Below are 20,860 nucleotides of genomic sequence, written 5' to 3'. Positions count from 1 at the left end.
TCACCGCATTCAATACATTCGATAGATGCGTCTCCACAAGGGAAATTGACATACTGCAGTCTGGAAAGACGAGCCGCATGTGAGTGTCCGCAAGTGACCAAGCACGCATAGGGGACATGGGATTTCTAGAAATCGCATACAATATACTGCCACAGCTGGATGCTGCAAAGAAACACACAACGTCCAACCCGCAGCGATTACCGATTGTCTGTACATACCCTAGCTGAATACGCAGAGTAGTAATAATAATAATAATAATAATAATAATATTTTGTACACAGGAGGAAGTATTATATCAGTTATAGTCTTGTACATAGGGGCAGTATTAAATCAGTTATAGTCTTGTACATAGGGGCAGTATTATAGTAGTTATATTCTTGTACATAGGGGGCAGTATTATAGTAGTTATAGTCTTGTATATAGGGGGCAGTATTATAGTAGTTATATTCTTGTATATAGGGGCAGTATTATAGTAGTTATATTCTTGTACATAGGGGCAGTATAATAGTAGTTATATTCTTGTATATAGGGGCAGTATTATAGTAGTTATATTCTTGTACATAGGGGGCAGTATTATAGTAGTTATAGTCTTGTATATAGGGGGCAGTATTATAGTAGTTATATTCTTGTATATAGGGGCAGTATTATAGTAGTTATATTCTTGTACATAGGGGCAGTATAATAGTAGTTATATTCTTGTATATAGGGGCAGTATTATAGTAGTTATATTCTTGTACATAGGGGCAGTATTATAGTAGTTATATTCTTGTATATAGGGGCAGTATTATAGTAGTTATATTCTTGTACATAGGAGCAGTATTATAGTAGTTATATTCTTGTATATAGAAGCAGTATTATAGTAGTTATATTCTTGTACATAGGAGCAGTATTATAGTAGTTATATTCTTGTATATAGAAGCAGTATTATAGTAGTTATATTCTTGTACATAGGAGCAGTATTATAGTAGTTATATTCTTGTATATAGGAGCAGTATTATAGTAGTTATATTCTTGTACATAGGAGCAGTATTATAGTAGTTATATTCTTGTACATAGGGGCAGTATTATTGTAGTTATATTCTTGTACATAGGAGCAGTATTATTGTAGTTATAGTCTTGTACATAGGGGCAGTATTATAGTAGTTATATTCTTGTACATAGGAGCAGTATTATAGTAGTTATATTCTTGTACATAGGGGCAGTATTATAGCAGTTAATAATAATAATAATAATAATAATAATAATAATAAATAATAATAAATTTTATTTTTATAGCGCCGACATATTCCGCAGCACTTTACATTTCAGAGGGGATTTGTACAGACAATAGACATTACAGCATAACAATAATCACATACAGTAGATTATAACAGATACCAAGAGGAATGAGGGACCTGCTCGCAAGCTTACAGTCTATGAGGAAAGAGGTAGACATGAAAGGTGGGTGGTAACAGTTGCCCTGATTGTATGGACCAGCCATAATGTTAAGTGTGTGACAGTACAGACACAGAGGGCTAATGGATGCGAAAAGCATGTGGGAACATGATGAGGGAAATCTGGTTATGGTAAAACTTTTGGCTGTGCCACACAGGGATAGATTAGGTTAATGTGTTGAGGCGATAGGCCAGTCTAAATAAATGTGTTTTCAGGGCACGCTTAAAATTGTGGGGATAGGTGACTAATCGTATTGACCTGGGAAGTGCATTCCAAAGAATTGGCGCGGCACGTGTAAAGTCTTGGAGACGGGAGTGGGAGGTTCTGACTATTGAGGATACTAACCTCAGGTCAACATTCTGGTCGCTCTTTTCTGAACTTGCTCCAGTTTTTTAAAAAAGACATCAACAAACTGGAGCAAGTTCAGAAAAGAGCGACCAGAAAGGTGACCGGTCTGCAAACCCTGTCTTATGAGGAAAGGTTGCAGGATTTGGGAATGTTTAGTTTGCAAAAGAGAAGACTGAGAGGAGACTTAATAGCTGTCTACAAATATCTCAAGGGCTGTCACATTGTAGAAGGATCAACTTTATTCTCATTTGCACAAGGAAAGACTAGAAGCAATGGGATGAAACTGAATGGGAGGAGACACAGATTAGATATTAGAAAAAACTTTTTGACAGTTAGAGTGATCAATGAGTGGAACAGGCTGCCACGAGAAGTGGTGAGTTCTCCTTCAATGGAAGTCTTCAAACAGAGGCTGGACAGACATCTGACTGGGATGATTTAGTGAATCCTGCTTTGAGCAGGGGGTTGGACCAGATGGCCCAGGAGGTCCCTTCCAACTCTACAATTCTATGATTCTATGATTTATCAGCAGGGCGCGGGTAGGGTGGTAGACTGAAACAAGGGAGGAGATGTAGGGTGGTGCTGAGCCATGGAGGGCTTTGTGGGTGAGGGTAATAAGTTTATACTGAATTCTGGAGTGGATGGGTAGCCAGTGTAATGACTGGCACAAGGTAGAGGCATCGGTGTAACGATTGGTGAGGAATATGATCCTGGCTGCAGCATTCAAGACAGATTGGAGGGGGGAGAGTTTGGTAAGAGGGAGACCGATTAGAAGAGAGTTACAATAGTCGAGACAAGAATGAATAAGAGAAAGAGTAAGAGTTTTTGCAGAGTCAAAAGTAAGAAAAGGTCGAATTCTAGAAATGTTTTTGAGGTGCAGATGACAAGAGCGAGCCAATGATCGAATGTGGGGGGCAAAGGAAAGCTCGGAATCAAGTATGACCCCAAGACAGCGGGCATGTTGCTGGGGAGTAATAGTGGAGCCACACACGGAAATGGCAATGTCGGGTATAAGTACATTAGTAGAGGGAGGAAACACCAGGAGTTCAGTCTTTGACAGGTTCAGTTTCAGACATAGTGAGGACATGATGTTAAACACAGCGTTTAGACAATCGCCGGTGTTTTCTAGAAAGGCTGGCGTGATGTCAGGAGAAGAAGCGTATAATTGGGTGTCGTCAGCATAGAGATGGTACTGGAAACCAAATCTACTGATTGTTTGACCAATAGGGGCAGTGTACAAGGAGAAGAGGAGGGGACCTAGAACCAATCCTTGAGGAACCCCAACAGTAAGGGGAAGGTGAGAGGAGGAGGAACCGGCAAAAGATACAATAAAGGAGCGGTCGGAGAGATAGGAGGTGAACCAGGAGAGAACGGTGTCCTTGAGGCCAATGGAAAGGAGCATAGTGAGGAGGAGCTGATGATCCACAGTGTCGAATGCTGCAGAGAGATCCAAGAGAATTAGCATGGAGTAATGACCATTTGATTTAGCTGTTAGCAGATCATTAGAGACTTTAGTGAGGGCAGTTTCAGTAGAATGTAAAGAGCGGAAACCGGATTGGAGAGGGTCGAGAACAGAGTTTTCTGAGAGATAGCGGATAAGACGGGAGTGGACCAGGCGTTCCAGGAGTTTAGAGATGAAGGGAAGATTAGAGACAGGTCTATAGTTAGCGGCACTGTTTTGGTCGAGGATTGGTTTTTTAAGTAGTGGATGTATGACGGCATGCTTAAATGAGGAGGGAAAAATACCAGAAGAGAGAGAGAGAGGTTAAATATTTTAGTTAGGTGAGGGGTGACAGCAGGGGAAAGGGACTGGAGGAGATGTGACTGAAATGGGTCACTGGTGCAAGTAGTTGGGTGAGAAGATGCAAGGAGCCTGCTTACTTCTTCTTCTGTGACTGGTTCAAAATCAGAGAGTGAGCTAGATGCAGTGGGGGAGGGAGGACAGTGCATGGTATGAGGTGATTGGGAGATAATTTCCTGTCGAATCTGGTCAATTTTTTCTTTGAAGTAATTGGCCAGATCGTCAGCTCGGAGCTCCGTGGTTGGGGCCTGTACTCTTGGATTGAGTAGAGAATGAAAAGTGTCAAAGAGACGTTTTGGGTTATTGGACAGTGAGGTGATGAGGGTGTTGAAATAGATTTGTTTGGAGAGGTGAAGGGCAGTGTTGTATGTTCTAAGCATAAACTTATAATGGATGAAATCTTCGGGTAGGTTGGATTTTCTCCACAGACGTTCGGCGCACCTGGAGCACCGCTGCAGGAAACGTGTTTGCAGGGTGTGCCGGGGTTGTCGCCGTCTGCGTTGTGGTGTTCTATTTATAGGGGGTGCAAATTCATCCAGGGCACTTTGAAGTGTTTCATTGTAATGCTTCAATGCAGAATCAGGACATGAGAGGGAGGAGATAGGGGCCAATGAAGACTGTAAGTTCTTCATAAGTTTCTGGGTGTTAATGGCCTGTATGTTTCTATAAGTCTGGACAGTGGGGGTGACCTGAGCAGCCTGGCAGTTCTTTATAGAGAATGAAAGAAGATTGTGGTCAGAGAGCGGGAGAGGGGAGTTTGCAAAATCATCCAATGTACAAAGCCGAGAGAAGACCAAGTCGAGGGAGTTTCCGTCTTCATGCGTTGGAGAATTAGTAAGCTGCGAAAGGCCAAACGAGGAGATTAGAGATAAAAGGTTGGTAGCAGATGGGGAGAGGGGAAGAGCAATGGGGATGTTGAAATCTCCCATGATGAGGGTAGGGATGTCACAGGAGAGAAAATGTGGAAGCCAAGTGGCAAAATGATCCAGGAACTGATGGGAGGGGCCGGGAGGACGATACACCACCGCCACTCGCATGGAGAAGGGTGTGTAGAGTCTGACGGCATGGACCTCAAAAGAAGGGAAGACAAGTGAGGGTACTTGAGGGATAACCTGAAAGGTACATTTTGGTGATAGGAGCAGACCAACGCCTCCACCAGCTCTACTGTCTGATCTTGGGGTATGAGAGAAGTGTAGCCCCCCGTATGAAAGAGCAGCAGCAGTGGTAGTGTCTGACTGCTGGATCCAGGTTTCAGTAAGAGCCAGGAGGTTAAGAGAATTAGAAAGGAAGAAGTCATGGATGAAGGAGAGTTTGTTACACACTGAGCGAGAATTCCAAAGGGCACAATTAAGAGAGACAGATGGCATGCAGGGAATATTAATAAGATTAGAGGGGTTATATTCTTGTACATAGGAACAGTATTATAGTAGTTATATTCTTGTACATGGGGTAGTATTATAGTAGTTATATTCTTGTACATAGAGGGCAGTATTATAGTAGTTATATTCTTGTACATAGGGGCAGTATTATAGTAGTTATATTCTTGTACATAGAGGACAGTATTATAGTAGTTATATTCTTGTACATAGAGGGCAGTATTATAGTAGTTATATTCTTGTACATAGAGGGCAGTATTATAGTAGTTATATTCTTGTACATAGAGGGCAGTATTATAGTAGTTATATTCTTGTACATAGGGGCAGTATTATAGTAGTTATATTCTTGTACATAGAGGACAGTATTATAGTAGTTAATAATAATAATAATAAATTTTATTTTTATAGCGCCGACATATTCCGCAGCACTTTACATTTCAGAGGGGATTTGTACAGACAATAGACATTACAGCATAACAATAATCACATACAGTAGATTATAACAAATACCAAGAGGAGTGAGGGCCCTGCTCGCAAGCTTACAGTCTATGAGGAAAGAGGTAGACACGAAAGGTGGGTGGTAACAGTTGCCCTGATTGTATGGACCAGCCATAATGTTAAGTGTGTAACAGTACAGACACAGAGGGCTAATGGATGCATAAAGCATGTGGGAACATGATGCTGGGAACCTGGTTATGGTAAAATTTTTGGCTCTGCCACACAGGGATAGGTTAGGTTAATGTGTTGAGGCGATAGGCCAGTCTGAATAAATGCGTTTTCAGGACACGCTTAAAATTGTGGGGACTGGGGACTAATCGTATTGACCTGGGAAGTGCATTCCAAAGAATTGGCGCGGCACGTGTAAAGTCTTGGAGACGGGAGTGGGAGGTTCTGACTATTGAGGATACTAACCTCAGGTCATCAGCAGAACGGAGGGCGCGGGTAGGGTGGTATACTGAAACAAGGGAGGAGATGTAGGGTGGTGCTGAGCCATGGAGGGCTTTGTGGGTGAGGGTAATAAGTTTATACTGAATTCTGGAGTGGATGGGTAGCCAGTGTAATGACTGGCACAAGGTAGAGGCATCGGTGTAACGATTGGTGAGGAATATGATCCTGGCTGCAGCATTCAAGACAGATTGGAGAGGGGAGAGTTTTGTAAGAGGGAGACCGATTAGAAGAGAGTTACAATAGTCGAGACGAGAATGAATAAGAGAAACAGTAAGAGTTTTTGCAGAGTCAAAAGTAAGAAAAGGTCGAATTCTAGAAATGTTTTTGAGGTGCAGATGACAAGAGCGAGCCAGTGATCGAATGTGGGGGGCAAAGGAAAGCTCGGAATCAAGTATGACCCCAAGACAGCGGGCATGTTGCTGGGGAGTAATAGTGGAACCACAGACGGAAATGGCAATGTCGGGTGTAGGTACATTAGTAGCGGGAGGAAACACAAGGAGTTCAGTCTTTGATAGGTTCAGTTTCAGATATAGTGAGGACATGATATTAGACACAGCGTTTAGACAATCGCCAGTGTTTTCTAGAAAGGCTGGCGTGATGTCAGGAGAAGAAGCGTATAATTGGGTGTCATCAGCATAGAGATGGTACTGGAAACCAAATCTACTGATTGTTTGACCAATAGGGGCAGTGTACAAGGAGAAGAGGAGGGGGCCTAGAACCGATCCTTGAGGGACCCCAACAGTAAGGGGAAGGTGAGAGGAGGAGGAACCGGCAAAAGAAACAGTAAAGGAGCGGTCGGAGAGATAGGAGGAGAACCAGGAGAGAACGGTGTCCTTGAGGCCAATGGAACGGAGCATAGTGAGGAGGAGCTGATGATCCACAGTGTCGAATGCTGCAGAGAGATCCAAGAGAATTAGCATGGAGTAATGACCATTTGATTTAGCTGTTAGCAGATCATTAGAGACTTTAGTGAGGGCAGTTTCAGTGGAGTGTAAAGAGCGGAAACCGGATTGGAGAGGGTCGAGAACAGAGTTTTCTGAGAGATAGCGGATAAGACGGGAGTGGACCAGGCGTTCCAGGAGTTTAGAGATGAAGGGAAGATTAGAGACAGGTCTATAGTTAGCGGCACAATTTTGGTCGAGGGATGGTTTTTTAAGTAGTGGATGTATGATGGCATGCTTAAATGAGGAGGGAAAAATACCAGAAGAGAGAGAGAGGTTAAATATTTTAGTTAGGTGAGGGGTGACAGCAGGGGAAAGGGACTGGAGGAGATGTGACGGAAATGGGTCACTGGTGCAAGTAGTTGGGCGAGAAGATGCAAGGAGCCTGCTTACTTCTTCTTCTGTGACTGGTTCAAAATCAGAGAGTGAGTTAGATGCAGTGGGGGAGGGAGGACAGTGCATGGTATGAGGGGATTTGGAGATAATTTCCTGTCGGATCTGGTCAATTTTTTCTTTGAAGTAATTGGCCAGATCGTCAGCTCGGAGCTCAGTGGTTGGGGCCTGTACTCTTGGATTGAGTAGAGAATGAAAAGTGTCAAAGAGACGTTTCGGGTTATTAGACAGTGAGAAGATGAGGGTGTTGAAATAGGTTTGTTTGGAGAGGTGAAGGGCAGTGTTGTATGTTCTAAGCATAAACTTAAAATGGATGAAATCTTCGTGTAGATTGGATTTTCTCCACAGACGTTCGGCGCACCTGGAGCACCGCTGCAGGAAACGTGTTTGCACCGTGTGCCAGGGTTGTCGCCGTCTGCGTTGTGGTGTTCTATTTATAGGGGGTGCAAATTCATCCAGGGCAGTTTGAAGTGTTTCATTGTAATGCTTCAATGCAGAATCAGGACATGAGTGGGAGGAGATAGGGGCCAATGAAGACTGCAAGTTCTTCAGAAGTTTCTGGGTGTTAATGGCCTGTGTGTTTCTATAAGTCTGGACAGTGGGGGTGACCTGAGCAGCCTGGCAGTTCTTTATAGAGAATGAAAGAAGATTGTGGTCAGAGAGCGGGAGAGGGGAGTTTGCAAAATCATCCACTGCACAAAGCCGAGAGAAGACCAAGTCGAGGGAGTTTCCGTCTTCATGCGTTGGAGAATTAGTAAGCTGCGAAAGGCCAAATGAGGAGGTTAGAGATAAAAGGTGAGTAGCAGATGGGGAGAGGGGAAGAGCAATGGGGATGTTGAAATCTCCCATGATGAGGGTAGGGATGTCACAGGAGAGAAAATGTGGAAGCCAAGTGGCAAAATGATCCAGGAACTGATGGGAGGGGCCGGGAGGACGATATACCACCGCCACTCGCATGGAGAAGGGGGTGTAGAGTCTGACGGCATGGACCTCAAAAGAAGGGAAGACAAGTGAGGGTAGTTGAGGGATAACCTGAAAGGTACATTTTGGTGATAGGAGCAGACCAACGCCTCCACCAGCTCTATTGTCTGATCTTGGGGTATGAGAGAAGTGTAGCCCCCCGTATGAAAGAGCAGCAGCAGCGGTAGTATCTGACTGCTGGATCCAGGTTTCAGTAAGAGCCAGAAGGTTAAGAGAATTAGAAAGGAAGAAGTCATGAATGAAGGAGAGTTTGTTACACACTGAGCGAGAATTCCAAAGTGCACAATTAAGAGAGACAGATGGCATGCAGGGAATATTAATAAGATTAGAGGGGTTTCTGAGTGTAGCAGTGGGGGGGTTTGACTTTCTATAACATGGGGGACCAGGGTTGGGAGCAATGTCTCCTGCAACTAGGAGAAGGAGGATAGAAAGAGTGAGCAGATGGTTAAGTGATTTGTGAGAGCGTCTCTGGTGTTGAATGGTGGGACTGGCTGGATCTGTGCAATGTAACAATGTGAAAAGAGCATGAGTGCTATACATAGGAGAGGAAAGAAGCGAGGGGCCAATATGGATGGAGTGTGGAGAGTTAATGCCAGGGCGGTGGATGTGTGTGAATGCAGCGGCCAGGATATAAATTACACAAATGCATATGGTATATATTTGTTGTACTCCAAATGTACAGAGAGTAGATGTATATAAATGTCTTACCTGTCTCCTGCCTTGTCTAACTGCCATGTTATAACTGCCAGAAGTACTTTGATACATGTACTTAGATAACATGTGCATAAATGCCACCCCTGCATAAATGCTCCCCCTAGCTATGTCTGAATATATAGGAGGTTAAGGCTAAGTTTTTTTTTTGTTTTGTGGCTCTCTCTTCTCGTTAATCAATCACACTAAATTGAGACACCAGGACCCAATAAAATGTTGTGGTCAAATAAACACATGTCCAGCACTACATGGATCATAAAGCACTTTGAAAAGTTTCTTGACCTCACAACATAAGGGGACAAGCAGAGTAAGTTGAAATAACTATATACCAGATATAAGCTTGCAGAGTTGAAAACACATAGATAGTAGTTATATTCTTGTGCATAGGAGCAGTATTATAGTAGTTATATTCTTGTACATAGGGGCAGTATAATAGTAGTTATATTCTTGTATATAGGGGCAGTATTATAGTAGTTATATTCTTGTACATAGGGGGCAGTATTATAGTAGTTATAGTCTTGTATATAGGGGGCAGTATTATAGTAGTTATATTCTTGTATATAGGGGCAGTATTATAGTAGTTATATTCTTGTACATAGGGGCAGTATAATAGTAGTTATATTCTTGTATATAGGGGCAGTATTATAGTAGTTATATTCTTGTACATAGGGGCAGTATTATAGTAGTTATATTCTTGTATATAGGGGCAGTATTATAGTAGTTATATTCTTGTACATAGGAGCAGTATTATAGTAGTTATATTCTTGTATATAGAAGCAGTATTATAGTAGTTATATTCTTGTACATAGGAGCAGTATTATAGTAGTTATATTCTTGTATATAGAAGCAGTATTATAGTAGTTATATTCTTGTACATAGGAGCAGTATTATAGTAGTTATATTCTTGTACATAGGGGCAGTATTATAGTAGTTATATTCTTGTACATAGGAGCAGTATTATAGTAGTTATATTCTTGTACATAGGGGCAGTATTATAGTAGTTATATTCTTGTACATAGGAGCAGTATTATAGTAGTTATATTCTTGTATATAGAAGCAGTATTATAGTAGTTATATTCTTGTACATAGGAGCAGTATTATAGTAGTTATATTCTTGTACATAGGAGCAGTATTATAGTAGTTATATTCTTGTACATAGGAGCAGTATTATAGTAGTTATATTCTTGTACATAGGAGCAGTATTATAGTAGTTATATTCTTGTACATAGGGGCAGTATTATAGTAGTTATATTCTTGTATATAGAAGCAGTATTATAGTAGTTATATTCTTGTATATAGAAGCAGTATTATAGTAGTTATATTCTTGTACATAGGAGCAGTATTATAGTAGTTATATTCTTGTACATAGGAGCAGTATAATAGTAGTTATATTCTTGTACATAGGAGCAGTATAATAGTAGTTATATTCTTGTACATAGGAGCAGTATTATAGTAGTTATATTCTTGTATATAGGGGCAGTATTATAGTAGTTATATTCTTGTACATAGGGGGCAGTATTATAGTAGTTATAGTCTTGTATATAGGGGGCAGTATTATAGTAGTTATATTCTTGTATATAGGGGCAGTATTATAGTAGTTATATTCTTGTACATAGGGGCAGTATAATAGTAGTTATATTCTTGTATATAGGGGCAGTATTATAGTAGTTATATTCTTGTATATAGGGGCAGTATTATAGTAGTTATATTCTTGTACATAGGAGCAGTATTATAGTAGTTATAGTCTTGTACATAGGAGCAGTATTATAGTAGTTATATTCTTGTACATAGGGGCAGTATTATAGTAGTTATATTCTTGTACATAGGAGCAGTATTATAGTAGTTATATTCTTGTACATAGGGGCAGTATTATAGTAGTTATATTCTTGTACATAGGAGCAGTATTATAGTAGTTATATTCTTGTATATAGAAGCAGTATTATAGTAGTTATATTCTTGTACATAGGAGCAGTATTATAGTAGTTATATTCTTGTACATAGGGGCAGTATTATAGTAGTTATATTCTTGTACATAGGAGCAGTATTATAGTAGTTATATTCTTGTACATAGGGGCAGTATTATAGTAGTTATATTCTTGTACATAGGAGCAGTATTATAGTAGTTATATTCTTGTATATAGAAGCCGTATTATAGTAGTTATATTCTTGTACATAGGAGCAGTATTATAGTAGTTATATTCTTGTATATAGGAGCAGTATTATAGTAGTTATATTCTTGTACATAGGAGCAGTATTATAGTAGTTATATTCTTGTACATAGGGGCAGTATTATTGTAGTTATATTCTTGTATATAGAAGCAGTATTATAGTAGTTATATTCTTGTACATAGGAGCAGTATTATAGTAGTTATATTCTTGTACATAGGAGCAGTATTATAGTAGTTATATTCTTGTACATAGGAGCAGTATTATAGTAGTTATATTCTTGTACATAGGAGCAGTATTATAGTAGTTATATTCTTGTATATAGGAGCAGTATTATAGTAGTTATATTCTTGTATATAGAAGCAGTATTATAGTAGTTATATTCTTGTACATAGGAGCAGTATTATAGTAGTTATATTCTTGTATATAGAAGCAGTATTATAGTAGTTATATTCTTGTACATAGGAGCAGTATTATAGTAGTTATATTCTTGTACATAGGAGCAGTATTATAGTAGTTATATTCTTGTACATAGGAGCAGTATTATAGTAGTTATATTCTTGTACATAGGGGCAGTATTATAGTAGTTATATTCTTGTACATAGGAGCAGTATTATAGTAGTTATATTCTTGTATATAGAAGCAGTATTATAGTAGTTATATTCTTGTACATAGGAGCAGTATTATAGTAGTTATATTCTTGTACATAGGGGCAGTATTATAGTAGTTATATTCTTGTACATAGGAGCAGTATTATAGTAGTTATATTCTTGTACATAGGGGCAGTATTATAGTAGTTATATTCTTGTACATAGGAGCAGTATTATAGTAGTTATATTCTTGTATATAGAAGCCGTATTATAGTAGTTATATTCTTGTACATAGGAGCAGTATTATAGTAGTTATATTCTTGTATATAGGAGCAGTATTATAGTAGTTATATTCTTGTACATAGGAGCAGTATTATAGTAGTTATATTCTTGTACATAGGGGCAGTATTATTGTAGTTATATTCTTGTACATAGGAGCAGTATTATTGTAGTTATAGTCTTGTACATAGGGGCAGTATTATAGTAGTTATATTCTTGTACATAGGAGCAGTATTATAGTAGTTATATTCTTGTACATAGGGGCAGTATTATAGTAGTTATATTCTTGTACATAGGAGCAGTATTATAGTAGTTATATTCTTGTACATAGGGGCAGTATTATAGTAGTTATATTCTTGTACATAGAGGACAGTATTATAGTAGTTATATTCTTGTGCATAGGAGCAGTATTATAGTAGTTATATTCTTGTACATAGGGGCAGTATTATAGGAGTTATATTCTTGTATATAGGAGCAGTATTATAGTAGTTATATTCTTGTACATAGGGAGCAGTATTATAGTAGTTATATTCTTGTACATAGGGGGCAGTATTATAGTAGTTATATTCTTGTACATAGGAGCAGTATTATAGTAGTTATATTCTTGTATATAGGAGCAGTATTATAGTAGTTATATTCTTGTATATAGGAGCAGTATTATAGTAGTTATATTCTTGTACATAGGGGGCAGTATTATAGTAGTTATATTCTTGTACATAGGGGCAGTATTATAGTAGTTATATTCTTGTACATGGGGGCAGTATTATAGTAGTTATATTCTTGTACATAGGAGCAGTATTATAGTAGTTATACTCTTGTACATGGGGCAGTATTATAATAGGTTAATTTATTTTTTATATATAACTTTGTATATTCAGTAGTTTGTTTTGCCAGATGATATTTATACTCAGCCTAATTAATAAAGATTTGATGAAGAAGCTGTTGTGATCTTGATCTGTCCTTCGTCTGTTGCATCCTCAGACACATTATGTCATGTTTGTGTTGGATTCCTCCAGATGTGCATTTACCGATCTGTGATACCGGGTGTTTGCTCTTTGATCACAGTATATATTTTCTAGGAATCGCCACATTGTACAATGTCAGGAGTCATTTTTTTAGTTAATGGTAAAACACTTGTGACATGTTTTGGTTCAGGAGCTGCAGATCTGTCTTGGAGCCACCTGAGACATTGGCACGTCCTTAAGGATGGATGAAATGTTATTGCTCTTGTTGATGTGGGTCCTAGATTCTCTCATTCAGAAAATTCTCAGAACAGAGAGATAAGAACGTGACTGAGGTAAGATTAAGTGGAAAGTTGTGAGTGTTTTTAGCTCAGTGATCTGCGGATGTGGAAGCTTTTAATCACAGATGACACCATCACACTCCTAGTAACCTGTGATCTGCAGATCTGGATGACGGCCTTTAGAATAAGTGAAATATCCGTAATGACTATGGGATCGAGAGCCACCTATTTATTCTGAGCAGTAATAGCTCAATTTAGCCGATTATTTGTTTTTCAGGACTATAAATATTGACCATTTTATCTTTTTGGCATATTCACACGTGAAAGCTTTGTCTAAGGAACCTGCACACAAAGGCAAAACTAGAGTCCGATGGGCCCCCGGGAAAAATTTGGACCTTCCCCTCCCCCATGTTTATGGTCCCCTGTAGCTTTATAACGCTTATAAAGACATATGTGCCCCCTCATTATTTTGTAATGCCTCCTGCTATGATTGGGTCACCGAGGAGGATAGCAAGACCAAGCTAAGCCACAGAAAACCAGAGAGGTTGGCAACTAAGCGGATTGCAGATCCCTGATCCTATCCACACAACTAGCAGTAGCCGTGGAGCGTTCCTACGATGATCCTAGACGCCTTGAAACAGCCGGAGAGCTAAATAAGCCTAAAGCAAGAAAGGGGAATTCTAAACTGCCCCAGAGCAGACCCCAAAGGAATAGATAGCCCCCAAACATATATTGTCGGTGAGACAAGATGAAAACACAAACGCAGGTAGGAAAATAGACTGAGCAAACGATGGGGCCCACACTAACTAGACAGGACAGGAAAGGAAAGACACTGTCTGCAATCATGCAAAAAACCCTGCAAAAAAGCCCAACACGTCTGATAGAAAAATACTGAAGTCGCACGACTTCGCCCACTATATCAGCACCCTGGTATATTCTGAAAGCAGAGCAAAAAGAGGCCAATCTAATAAGGGGCAAAAACAAACTGGCACAAGCAGTAACATATGGATGGAGATTCAGCACAGCCCCAGCCGGAGCTGGCTGACCACTCAAAACTGAAATAGACAAAACCAGATCAAATGTGAACAATAGCAAAAGAACACTTAGCTGAAAATGCAGGGACTGAGCTGGAACTAAGACCTCAGGAGGCAGGAAAAAATCACCAGCAGGGATAGAGGGAGTCGGCTGTCTTAAATCCAGTCTGAAACTCTAGATCTCCAATCGTCCTCATTATCACGTGGCAAGCCTCTGTTAATTAGATCAGCTCCATTACCTCCAGTAACCACCAGAGGGAGCTCAGAAAGAGAACTCACGACCCCTCTGTCAATATAACCAGCTCCACTACTTTCACTAGTAACCAGAGGTAGGCCAGAAAGCAAATTCACAACAGCCCCCCATCATGGTATATATGGCCCCTCATAGTATATATGTCCTCCATTCTTGGCTATATGTCCCACATCCTGGGTCCCTTCCTGGTATATATGCCCCCCTTCCAAGTATATATCTTCTCCATCTTGAGCCCCTTCCTGGAATATATGTCCCCCATCCTGCTATATACTTACTCCTTCCTGGTATAGGTTTACTCCATCCTGGTATATATGTCCCCCCATCCTGGTATATACATGTCCCCTATCCTGGTATATATGTCCACCATACTGGTATATATGCCCCCATCCTGGTTTATATGTCCCCCATCCTGGTATACATGTCCCCCATCCTGGTATACGTGTCCCCCATCCTGGTATACGTGTCTCCCATCCTGGTATACGTGTCTCCCATCCTGGTATACGTGTCTCCCATCCTGGTATACGTGTCCCCCATCCTGGTATACGTGTCCCCCATCCTGGTATACGTGTCCCCCATCCTGGTATACGTGTCCCCCATCCTGGTATACGTGTCCTCCATCCTGGTATACATGTCCCCCATCCTGGTATACGTGTCCCCCATCCTTATATACGTGTTCTCCATCCTGGTATACATGTCCCCCATCCTGGTATACATGTCCCCCATCCTGGTATACATGTCCTCCATCCTGGTGTACATGTCCCCCATACTGGCGTACATGTCCCCCATCCTGGTATACGTGTCCTCCATCCTGGTATACATGTTCTCCATCTTGGTATACATGTTCTCCATCTTGGTATACGTGTCCCCCATCCTGGTATACGTGTCCTCCATCCTGGTATACATGTTCTCCATCTTGGTATACATGTTCTCCATCTTGGTATACGTGTCCCCCATCCTGGTATACGTGTCCTCCATCCTGGTATACGTGTCCCCCATCGTGGTACATATGTTCTCCATCTTGGTATATACAGTATGTCTCCCATCCTGCTATCATCAGGTAAACCAACAAAAATTTCATCAACAACCGCAAGGAAAATTTTTCAGGATAAAGAAAAAACCCACAAATAACATCAGCTGAAATACTGGATTCTCTGAAAACTAGCGGTGTGGCTGTTTCGAGATGCACAATAAGGAGGCACTTGAAGAAAAATGGGCTGCATGGTTGAGTGGCCAGGAGAAAGCCATTACTGTGCAAATGCCACAAAGTATCTCACCTACAATATGCAAAACAGCTCAGAGACAAGCCTCAAAACTTCCGGAACAAGGTAATTTGGAGTGATGAGTCCAAAATTGAACATTTTGGCGACAACCATAAACGTTACATTTGGAGAGAGGTCAACAAGGCCTATGATGAAAGGAACACCATTCTGTCAGGGTCCTGACAGCGCCGGCGTACAGCCTCTGCTAAGCAGGGACTCACCCGCACCGTAGGGACCCCTGGGGACAAGAACAGCCGGAAAATAAAGATGCACAGGACCTGAATGTAGAAGTTTAGCAAGCCGGCACAGGACCTACGGTCTTGTGAACGGTCATGTGACTGCAAGGGGCGGGGCTTAGCGTCCTGCTTTCAAAGAAGGTAGAAAACTCAAAGTCGGGCAAAGTGAAGGTCATGCACAATATAGGCTAGCGAGGTACAGGAGCGATAAACAGATGGGAGGTCAGACAAAGCCAAAGGTCATACACAAGATATCAGTAAAGTACCAGGGATGAGACAGAATGGATAGTCAGGGCCAAGCAGAGATCAAAACCAAACAGACGTAGAAGGTACCAAGCAGAATCCAAAGCAATTTCCAGAGAACAGACCGAGTCATACACAGAGAATCAAGCAACCAGAACACAGCACAAACACACTCAGGGGTCACCACACAATGCCAAGGGCGAAAGTATAACTGACGGGGATGGGAGCTTCCTGAGGCTATAAGAAGCCTCCCCAGAACCAATAAGAGGCCACCATAATAGGTCCCAGGTGTGCAGGTGAGAGTCTGCACTGCGATCAGAACATTAACCCCAGCAATGCCGGTAACCCAGCACTGGTATCATGACACATTCCTACTGTAAAGCACAAAGGTGGATCACTGATGTTTTGAGGATGGATGAGGTTCAAAGGCACAGGAAACTTGGTTAAAGTAGATTGTAAGCTTGCGAGCAGGGCCCTCATTCCTCTTGGTATCTGTTTTGATCTATGTGTTCATTGCTATGCTATGCTGTAATGTCTATTGTCTTTACAAGCCCCCTCTATAATGTAAAGTGCTGCGGAATATGTTGGCGCTATAGAAATAAAATGTATTTATTTTATAAGGAAAGATGAATGCAGCCCGTTATCAGCAAATACCGGAGGCAAGTTTTCACTCATCAGCCTGAAAGCTGCGCATGGGATATACTTGGACGTTCCAACATGACAACAATCCAAAACACAAGGCCAAGTCGACCTGTCATTGGCTACAGAAGAACAAAGTGAAGGTTCTGGAGTGTCCATCTCAGTCTCCTGACCTCAATATCATTGAGCCACTCTGGGGAGATCTCAAGCGCGCAGTTCATGCTAGAAAGCCCAGGAATTTACAGGAACTGGGGGCTTTTTGTCAAGAAGAGTGGGCAGCTTTACCATCTGAGAAAATAAAGAACCTCATCAACAGCTACCACAAAAGACTTCAAGCTGTCATTGATGATAGAGGGGGCAATACACGGTATTAAGAAACGGGGTATGTGAACTTTTGATCATGGTCATTTGGATGTTTTGGGTTGTCATTATGACTTAAAAAGAGAAAACACAGTAGTCTGACAATAAATGGCTTCACCCAACCACTAACCATGAGTGGAGAAAAAGTTTTAGTGTTATCATTCATATTCTCTGAATAAAAAAGGCCAAGAAAGCAAAAATTCTGCCGGGGTATGTAAACTTTTGAACACAACTGTATTTACCCCATACTGAAATATATGTTCACCATCTTGGTATATACAGTGGGTACGGAAAAGTATTCAGACCCCTTTAAATTTTTCACTCTTTGTTTCATTGCAGACATTTGGTAAATTAAAAAAAGTTAATTTTTTCTCATTATTGTGCACTCTGCACCCCATCTTTACCGAAAAAAAACGGAAATGTGGAAATGTTTGCAAATTAATTGAAAAAGAAAAACTGAAATCTCACATGGTCATAAGTATTCAGCCCCTTTGCTCAGTATTGAGTAGACGCACCTTTTGAGCTAGTACAGCCATGAGTCTTCTTGGGAATGATGCCACAAGTTTTTCACTCCTGGATTTGGGGATCCTCGGCCATTCTTCCTTGCAGATCCTCTCCAGTTCCGTCAGGTTGGATGGTGAACGTTGGTGGACAGCCATTGTCAGGTCTCTCCAGAGATGCTCCATTGGGTTTAGGTCAGGGCTCTGGCTGGGCCGGTCAAGAATGGTCACAGAGTTGTTCTGAAGCCGCTCCTTTGTTATTTTAGCTGTGTGCCATTGTATGTCTCCCATCCTCGAATATATTGTTCTATATTGCAGGTGAAAAAATGAAACCCTCATTCTACTCCCATTCTTCCAATCTCACGACGTGCGGCGGCCTCTTCTGTAGTCAGCGCAGGGGTCGGCAGCTGACATCGGAAGCACACTGTGCACCGCACCATAGAGAAAGCCATTATTCACCTAAACATTAAACGGGGGCCCACATCCATCTATGGGCTCTATATTATCTATGGGCGAGGATCAATGATACGAACGTATCTAGATACATTGTTTGGGCCACTGATTACTTCCCTTGTTTAGGTTTCCTCTATTAATGGAGAACTGCACTCCCCGGACCTGGGACCTGCGGAGATTGTAGTTTCCTGTCCTATTTTACAGCAGACGCCAATGCTGCAGGTCATATATGAGGGAACTGTGTAATTAGTAATTTACATCCCCCCCAAACAGTGACATTTAGTTGAAGACATTGGGGGTATTTAGCTAATCCTCAAGTAATGGATGACCATAGTCATTATGCGGGGGGCCCGTCTGATTTCTGGGCAGACATTATCATAGACAAGGGTCAGGAATTCTACTTGTGTATATGAATCCCTGCCCATGTCAGGAGGCCGATGTGATTTGTACGAAGGTGACACTGACTTCCTGATGCCAGTCCTTGTGTGACACAGGGGCATCTGCTGTGGTCTTATGAAGGGGCAGAGAGAAAAAGAGAGAAATATTCTGGACTGGTTTCCAGTCGCGAGTGTTGAAATGGCAAAAATCAGGAATAGTCCAGACTGAAGGGCGGGGAGCGAGAGAAAGACACAACAAATGACGGAGCCAGGAGTCGAGGGTGAGGCCGTGGGTAAGGTCACTCTGTCTAACTCACAGCGCTACAATGTAACATTACTCTACATTTCTCTAGCTGTTACTTCATTCTGTTACTTGAAGCGGATCTGCAATGGAATCTCACAATACAAACATAAATTATTAAAAAAATTATCTTACACCTGATGAGACTGGTGTACTTACTGTGAAAATCCAAGTCAGAATGGCTCTGATATTAAGATGAGCATTTTGTGAGTCATACATGAGAAACCTTTCATAATGAATCATAAAACCATACGGAAATAATTTTTTTAAAGTAAATACATCACCCTCATCAGGTCCAACAGCTCTCTTTCTTAAGGTATGTTGCTTGTATTGTTACATTTGGTTAAAGGAATTATACAAATTGTAACAAGAAGGGACAACAAGAGAATTATGAATTATTAATGAATTCTATAGCAAAACTTTAAACAAGGCCACAGTAAACCATGAAAATATTTGGATACAAAATCAGAGCAAATGTGAACACAATGAAGTCACAGTGCCAAGAAAAAAAACAGTTATGTCACAATACAGGGATAATACACACAGCGATGTCACAGTACAGAAAAAAAACAGTGATGTAACAGTGCAGGGATAATACAGACGGTGATGTCACAATACAGGGATAATACACACGGTGATGTAACAGTGCAGGGATAATGCACACGGTGATGTCACAGTACAGGGAGAATGCACACAGTGATGTCACAGTACAGAGATAATACACACAGTAATTTCACAGTACATGGATAATACAGACGGTGATGTCACAGTACAGGGATAATACACACGGTGATGTCACAGTACAGAGATAATGCACACAGTGATGTCACAGTACAGGGAGAATGCACACAGTGATGTCACAGTACAGGGAGAATGCACACAGTAATGTCACAGTACATGGATAATACAGACGGTGATGTCACAATACAGGGATAATACACACAGCGATGTCACAGTACAGAGAAAAAAAACAGTGATGTAACAGTGCAGGGACAATACAGACGGTGATGTCACAGTACAGGGATAATACACACAGTGATGTCACAGTACAGATATAATACACACGATGATGTCACAGTACAGGGATAATACACACGGTGATGTCACAGTACAGGGATAATACACACGGTGATGTCACAGTACAGGGATAATACACACGGCAATGTCACAGTACAGAGATAATACACACAGCGATGTCACAGTACAGGGATAATGCACACAGTGATGTCACAGTACAGGGATAATACACACAGTAATTTCACAGTACATGGATAATACAGACGGTGATGTCACAGTACAGGGATAATACACACGGTGATGTCACAGTACAGAGATAATGCACACAGTGATGTCACAGTACAGGGAGAATGCACACAGTGATGTCACAGTACAGGGAGAATGCACACAGTAATGTCACAGTACATGGATAATACAGACGGTGATGTCACAATACAGGGATAATACACACAGCGATGTCACAGTACAGAGAAAAAAAACAGTGATGTAACAGTGCAGGGACAATACAGACGGTGATGTCACAGTACAGGGATAATACACACAGTGATGTCACAGTACAGATATAATACACACGATGATGTCACAGTACAGGGATAATACACACGGTGATGTCACAGTACAGGGATAATACACACGGTGATGTCACAGTACAGGGATAATACACACGGCAATGTCACAGTACAGAGATAATACACACAGCGATGTCACAGTACAGGGATAATGCACACAGTGATGTCACAGTACAGGGATAATACACACAGTGATGTCACAGCACAGATATAATACACAGTGAAGTCACAGCACAGAGATAATACACACGGTGATGTCACAGTACGGGGATACTACACATATTGATGTCACAGTACAGGGATAATACACACGGTGATGTCACAGTACAGAGATAATACGGTGATGTCACAATACAGGGATAATACACACAGCGATGTCACAGTACAGGGATAATACACACAGTGATGTCA

This window comes from Dendrobates tinctorius, unplaced genomic scaffold (assembly GCF_039654945.1).
Source record: "Dendrobates tinctorius isolate UK_male_01 unplaced genomic scaffold, ASM3965494v1 ptg000143l, whole genome shotgun sequence".
NCBI lineage: Eukaryota > Metazoa > Chordata > Amphibia > Anura > Dendrobatidae > Dendrobates > Dendrobates tinctorius.
The sequence above is the reverse complement of the archived record's forward strand: the minus strand, read 5'-3'. Positions refer to the sequence as shown.